Genomic DNA, 6,823 nt, shown 5'->3' on the forward strand with positions numbered 1-6,823 from the left:
GAATTTTCACTAATAATATGGTTCTCTGCCTTTTCTTCCTATAGTATCTGATTTGAGCTTTTTGATTTATTTTGTAGCTCAACATTTTTCTTTCCTCAGTGAAATGTTGTCATTGCCGGTGGTTTTTATTAATGATGTAGTGTTATTTAACCATTTTGATCCTTTCCATTTTATAAGAATTACTGAAAAGAAACTCTTTGAAAGCCCAGTGGCAGTGGAGGTTCATACAAGTACCTGAAGCCAATTTCTTACATGCAAAGTAGCCTAAAGTGAAAAAAATTATTTCATTCCAAAAAGTGACTTTTTCCACAATGTTAATCTTAAATTTCCACACAAGATGCATCCTTTAATTTGTATGTATGCGTGTATGTGTGCATGTGTGTGTGTGTGTGCGTGACAGAGATAGAGAGAGATTTTTCAGAGTACATAGATTCAGAATATTTGAGGGAGAAATTTTCCACTGGTGTATTGAAACCATGAGATAGGCAGTTCTCCTGGTTCCAAAGTACATTTATTTTTCAAAGAGCCTATAAATAAATGGCCACAATGCAGAATATGGATACTATAATGTTGTCATTAAAGATAACAAAAGTCAAGAAGTACCCAGAGACACAGAATTTGATTTCAGTTAACTTAATACTTTCCAGTTTCTTATTCTCTTTTCTAAAACTAAACATTCTCATATTCAACCAAATCTCTGACCTGAACTAAAATATCATAAGCAATAATATTCAGAAGAATATTAAATGAAAAATTTCCATAGCCTTCTATTAACAGTTTAGAATCTGAGAAAATGTTTAAAAAATCACTATTTTTAAATGTTATAAATTTCCAAATAAAATTATAAAAGATAACTTAGATTTTTTTTCATTTTGTGAATAGCATTCATTTTTTGTATCTTTACTGTTAAGAATTTTTTCCTAAGGGACATTTCCTAATGTACTTATCCAATTTTAAATGTCTCCAGAACTGAAGCATTCACTTTTTCACCATTAATCAGAAATATGGGTTATACTTACAAGGCAGGGGAGATACCATGATCATGAAGGTGGTTTTCCCAGTACAAGGCTTATCCATTTCACTCTGGATGTACTGACCCATGTGATTTTCCCAAATGTGGGAAACTTGCCTGCATAATTTGTGGTAGTGGGGGATTGTGTTTGCACTCTCCCCTGAAAAAAAATCAGAAATATGGGATTTTTATCTAAAATTATTTCCACTTTAAAACCCCCTTTTGACTTTGAGTTGTAGTTGTATCCCAAAGCCTCCATAACTGTTTGTATTTTTCTCTTCTCTGTGGTTCTATACCTTTCATTGATGTGATAAAAGCACGCTTAAGTCAGAAGTAATTCTGCAGAGTTGTGTGTTACCAGCAGAAGCTGTATCTTGTAGGGGTGAAAAGCCCAGACACCAGAATCAGACTCCCTGGTTCTCCCACTCACACTATTGTGTCTTAATTTTTTCATCTAAAAAATGGAAATAATCATGACACATATAAAGCACTTAAAAAGGTACTTAATGCATACACACTCACTAATTATTAATTTTTTCATGATATTCAGAGTGTTTAATAAAGAACATGGATTTCTCAAAGGAAAGCATATACAGAGGGTGCCAAAAAATGCATGCACATTTTAAGAAAGAAATAAACGGTATTAAAATTGTAATACTCAATATATACTGATAATTTTTATCATACATATTGTATCTTGTATCTCTTATAATTGCAGAAGTCAAAAGTGAGTAGAGTATTACAAATTTAATACCATTTATTCCCTTCTTAAAATTCACATACATTTTTGGTACCCTCAATATTTGTATAAATACATATTTTATATATGTACATATGACGTAAGTATAATCATTTAATTTTACTAAAATTTTAAAAAGATCACATAGAGATCATTTAAATGAAAACTTATATTTCTTCAAACATGCCTAATTATACAAAAAGTTACTCCAATCACTTCAACTTGCCTTTGAGGGAGCATGGTTAAAAGGAAATAGCAGGTTTTTGACTTAGAATACCTGTATTCAAATTCTGGCTCTAACATTTAGTTGCTATGTGATTATGGTAAATTTCTTGCCTTATTCTCTTCATTGATACCATAAGAATAACAAAGTATTAACCTCATAAAATTGTTAAAACATTGAAAATACTCAAATACTTACTCAAATATTCAAACACTTACATACTAAATGCTCAAATCTATTAAGAGCTCTCCAGTTAGATTTCTTGGATTTACAACTGTTATGTTTAATTTTATGTGTCAACTTGGAGAATACTTTTGGATTATAGTAACATTTAAATTGATGAACTTTGAATAAGCATATTAGCCTCTAGATAGAGCTTTATTCAATCAGGTGGAAGCTCAAATAGAACAAAAAGAACAGCCTCCCTAAGCGATAGGGAATTCTTCAATAGACTGCTTTCAGATTTTATTTGTGCCATTAGCTCTCCTGGCTTTCTAGACAGCCTCTTATGGACTAGAATTGCATCATTGACTCTCCTGGATCTTGAGCCAGCTGGTCTACATTGTAGATTTGGTCTTGCCAGCCTTCATCATCATGTGAGCCAGTTCCTTATAATAAATCTCTTTCTATAAATATAGGTACATCTTATTGGTTTGGTTTCTCTGGAGAATTCTGACTAATACAATATCATAGCTCTGTTATTTACTACCTCTGTGACCTTATAAAAGTTACTTAACCACTCTGAGCCTCATTCCTTCATCTACCAATTGGAGAGAACAATGCCTACTTCAATTGATTTTTGGAAGAATTAAATGAGTTAAAGTTTATAGAATGCATAGCAGACTATTAGACACCTAGGAAACTCTCAGGGAATGAGTTTCAGAGAGTAAATGAAAACAAGATACAGTGGCTACTTCACAAGATGAAGACATAGCTGAATTTAGTTCTGTTTTGTTGAAGAACTAAAAGAGCATAAAGTTTTTCGATATTCTCTTTAAAGCAAAATGTAAAGGTTGCCAGTGTAAATTTTTTTCAGAAAGGTGAATAGGTCCAAAGACAAAAGTTCATGGTATGGAAAATTTTTCACTGTTTTTTCAGATCCAACTATTTTCTCAGATCTAGCTTGGCCCTATCATGTGTGTGCAATGTAATCTGCAACCACATCTTTCTTCTGGGCAGTGGAGCCATGAAAAAGTTATGCCAAGATATGTTGCATCCTGTTTTGCATTGTCGGACCTCCTGCTGCTAATAAATTTTTGTATCCTAATAAGAAACTGTCTGGGTATGGTCATAGGGTGTCTTCTCACCAATTTATAACCATTGTTAAAACATCAGGTACATTTTTCTTTTTATTTCCGATTAATACCAGGGTACAAATGTTTAGGTTACATTGTTTTCATTTCTAAGATAAACTTCAAATTGTAGTTGAGTCCTTCACCCAGGTAGTATGTTGTATACACTTACCTGTTTCACACTAGGTGAGAATTGGCCAATCACTCTCCCTCCTCCCCATTCTCCTTTCCCTTGTCCCTTCTCTTATACTTGAATATATATGTGTTTTTCTCTCATGTGGACAAAATGCCATGTAGACTAATAATGAGTACCCATTTATTGCATTATTACTCTGTGCCATAAATTGGGAAGTGTGTTCTCCATTTCATTCCCTGAACAACCTTATAAGATACGTACAGTTTTTAGCCACATTTTACAAAGTTGGAAACTGGGGCTTTTTAAGATCATGCAACTTTTCTTACATGTACAGATTCCAAAGCCCATGTTCTAATTCAGTAATTTTCAAACTTCACGGCAGCCAGAGTCAATTAGGGAGCTTTTCAAAAATATAGATAATCAAGTCTAATCTCCAGAGATTTAAATTACATTTGAGTGGGGCCAAAGCACGAATAATAAAAAATGAAAGCTAAACTCCCTATATATTTTTTATGTGCTGCTAAATTTGAGAAGCCCTTTCTCAAGTTATATAAATGTTTTCCAAAATTATCTGACTGAAATTCCCAATTCAAAATATATTTAACATTATAACCCAGTGTACATATATGTGCAGAGATATAAAACTGAAACAAAAGTTTCACAAAACAATATAGATACTCATGACCAACAAGCATTCCATTATTTTTATTCTATTCTAGTTTAGTCTGTTACATTTGAACTGCTAATTGCAACCTTCTTAATTGATTTCACAACTCATTGGTTGGTTGCCAAACACAGTTTGTAAATCACTGCTCTGTACAATGCTTAATAAAAATGTGCTTCATTTCCCTACCCCTCCCTGCTATATATTCCATTTGAGCCTCCTTCTCCACATTGAAAGCCAATTATTTCTTGAGTCCTGAGAAATCATTTCCTTCTACTTCCCTCTTGGCACACTCTGTTCATTCTACAACCTCTTCCTTCAGCTGAATGCCTTGCATAACAACTGTTCTGAGACTGTATCTTTAAGCAACTATTATTGAGACAGATAATGCTATGTCTCAAGAAATGTCACCTTTTTTAGGTCCACAATATGGTGAAAAGTCCTTTTATTCAATTTTGCAGTTTTTGGCCGGGGCCGAGTTTGAACCTGCTACCTCTGGTATATGGGGCCGGTGTCCTACTCCTTGAGTCACAGGCACCACCCATTTTTATTCAGTTTTGGAGTAGAATAACCAATTACTTTAGTTCTCTATTGCTGATCAATAAATTACGACATATTTGCCAGCTTGGCACAATAATTTCCATGGGTCAGACATTCAAGAACAGGTTACTCTGGTCCTCTGCTCAGGGTGTCTGCGAGTTGAAATCAAGGTTTTGACTAGAGCAATGGCCTTAATAAAGCCTGGTGTCCTCTTTTTACCTCTTTGCCTGTTGACAGAGTTTTGTTGTGGATATGAGTTCATGGTAGCTAGCTTTAAGGTCATCAGGGGAAACTCTTTTCAGAATGACTTAGTCTTTTTTTAAAAATTTACCTAATTAGATAAAACTCACCCACTGAAAACAAACACCTTTGTGATTAACTCTAAATCAACTACTATCAACATAATCCTAATAGTGATATTTTATTCATAGTTCTTGCCCACTCCCCAAGGGGTGGGAATCATTAAGTATAAGTACATAAAAGTTTAAAGATCAAGTGAGAAGTCATTCTACCACGCCAATCATCTCTAATACCCTGGGTCTGTCCTGGTTTTAGCAGTAAAGTTCCACATCCCTACGTAAAACCCTGAGCAAACAAGTATAGTTGATAACCTTACCAGTGGGAAGTGAAGTCTCTCAACTATCACCCTTTTTGTCCTATACCTAATTAGTGTTCAATTGCAGGGAACTTGGACATGAAGTTTATTCCTGTTCTCCTTTGATATAATATTTGTAAAGAGGAGTTGACAAGAAAATTTCCTATAGTCAGAGGCTTTAGAGTAAGCATCGTAGAACTACTTGACCAATAACTTATTTTTCTTTTGGGGATTGCCCCACTTTAACAAAGAAACCAATGTTCATAAATAAAACACTATGGAAAAGGAAGAGAGTTCCTTCAGGGGAGGGGCAAGATGGCCAACAGGTGTCAGCTTCTGACAGAAGCTCCCATCCAGAAGGAAGGATAAAGTACAGAAAATACCAAACAAAGTTGAAGACTGGGAGCCCAGCCAAGAGAGAAGAGTGATATCTGCAGGACACCTCTGCTGAGGCAAGTTGAGACTCCTAGAACGCAATCTACAGGTACATAATACATCCCAAAGGAAAAGTGTCCGTCCCCTCCACCAGGAAACTTGTGTTTTTCTCTTTGTTTTCTCTTCCTCTGCTCCTTAAAGTTTCCTGCAGGCAAGAGGTGAGCTGAGGACCTATAATCCCATCCCACATGTGAGAGATACAGGGAGTGGGGTCTACTCCGCTAGAGGGACCCTGCTGAGCCTCTGAACACCCTCTTGCCAGGCAGAAAAATCCAACTAATTTTTCACTGCCATCTTGAATTTCCAGTCCACCCTTCCCCCTTTGCCTGCAGAGACAGTGAGAGGAGGCCCAAGAGTAGCATCCCCCCACCCTGGTGGGACCAAGTGCCCTGTCCCAGCCCTGCAGCTTGATAATTACTTGAGTCCTGTACTACATGTGCCCAGGCTGCTGGCAATCCCCGCACCCATGGGCCACCCCCACCCATTGATCCAGCCATGCAATTCCCCACACAGAGGCTGTTAGGTGCTCTGCACACCTACAGGCCGCCCCGGGACTGATCCAGCCATGGAGTTCCCTGCACCAGGGTTGTTAGGTGTTCAGCACCGCTGCAGGCCACCCCCTGCGATGGATCCAGCTGCGGAGTTCCCACCCCGGTGCTGCTACGTGCTCAGTGCACCCAGCTGTGGCATTCCCCACGCTGGGCTTGGTAGGCACTCTGCACCGTGGACCACCCCTTGGGACTGATCCAGTTGGGGAGCCCAGGCTACAAGGCTCTCCACACAGCTGCGATCTGCCCCAAGGGACTTATGGAGCTGCCACATTCCCTGTGCCGGGGCTGCTAGGCGCACAGCGGGCCGCACCCTAGGACTGATCTACACAGGGGCTTCCAGGCGCTCTGTGCACCTGTGGGCCACCCCCCTAGACTAATACAGCCACAGTGTTCCCAGCACCCGGGTTGTTAGGTTCTTTGTGTGGCCATGGGCTGCTCCTCTGGGACTGATCCAGCTGCCACGTTCCCTGTACTGGGGCTGCTAGGTGCTCCACACTGCTGTGGGCCACATCCTGGGACTAATCCAACCTCCGTGTTCCCTGCAATGCTGCTATGGGCTGCCCACCAGGACTGATCCAGCTGCACATTCTGGGCACACCAGGTCCAGTGCCTAAGAACTGTGAGAGGACAGTGAGT

At 38.4% G+C, this 6,823-nt stretch overlaps 1 non-coding gene across 1 annotated transcript; it reads left to right on the top strand.

Moving 5' to 3' along the window:
- Positions 1 to 1,011: 1,011 nt before the first annotated feature.
- On the top strand, positions 1,012 to 1,175 carry LOC111727811. Its single transcript, XR_002775270.1, has one exon. It is a non-coding gene; the product is annotated as a U1 spliceosomal RNA (small nuclear RNA).
- Positions 1,176 to 6,823: the final 5,648 nt, after the last annotated feature.

Source organism: Otolemur garnettii, unplaced genomic scaffold, assembly GCF_000181295.1.
Source record: "Otolemur garnettii isolate 467f Iridium unplaced genomic scaffold, OtoGar3 scaffold00125, whole genome shotgun sequence".
NCBI classification, from domain to species: Eukaryota; Metazoa; Chordata; class Mammalia; order Primates; family Galagidae; genus Otolemur; species Otolemur garnettii.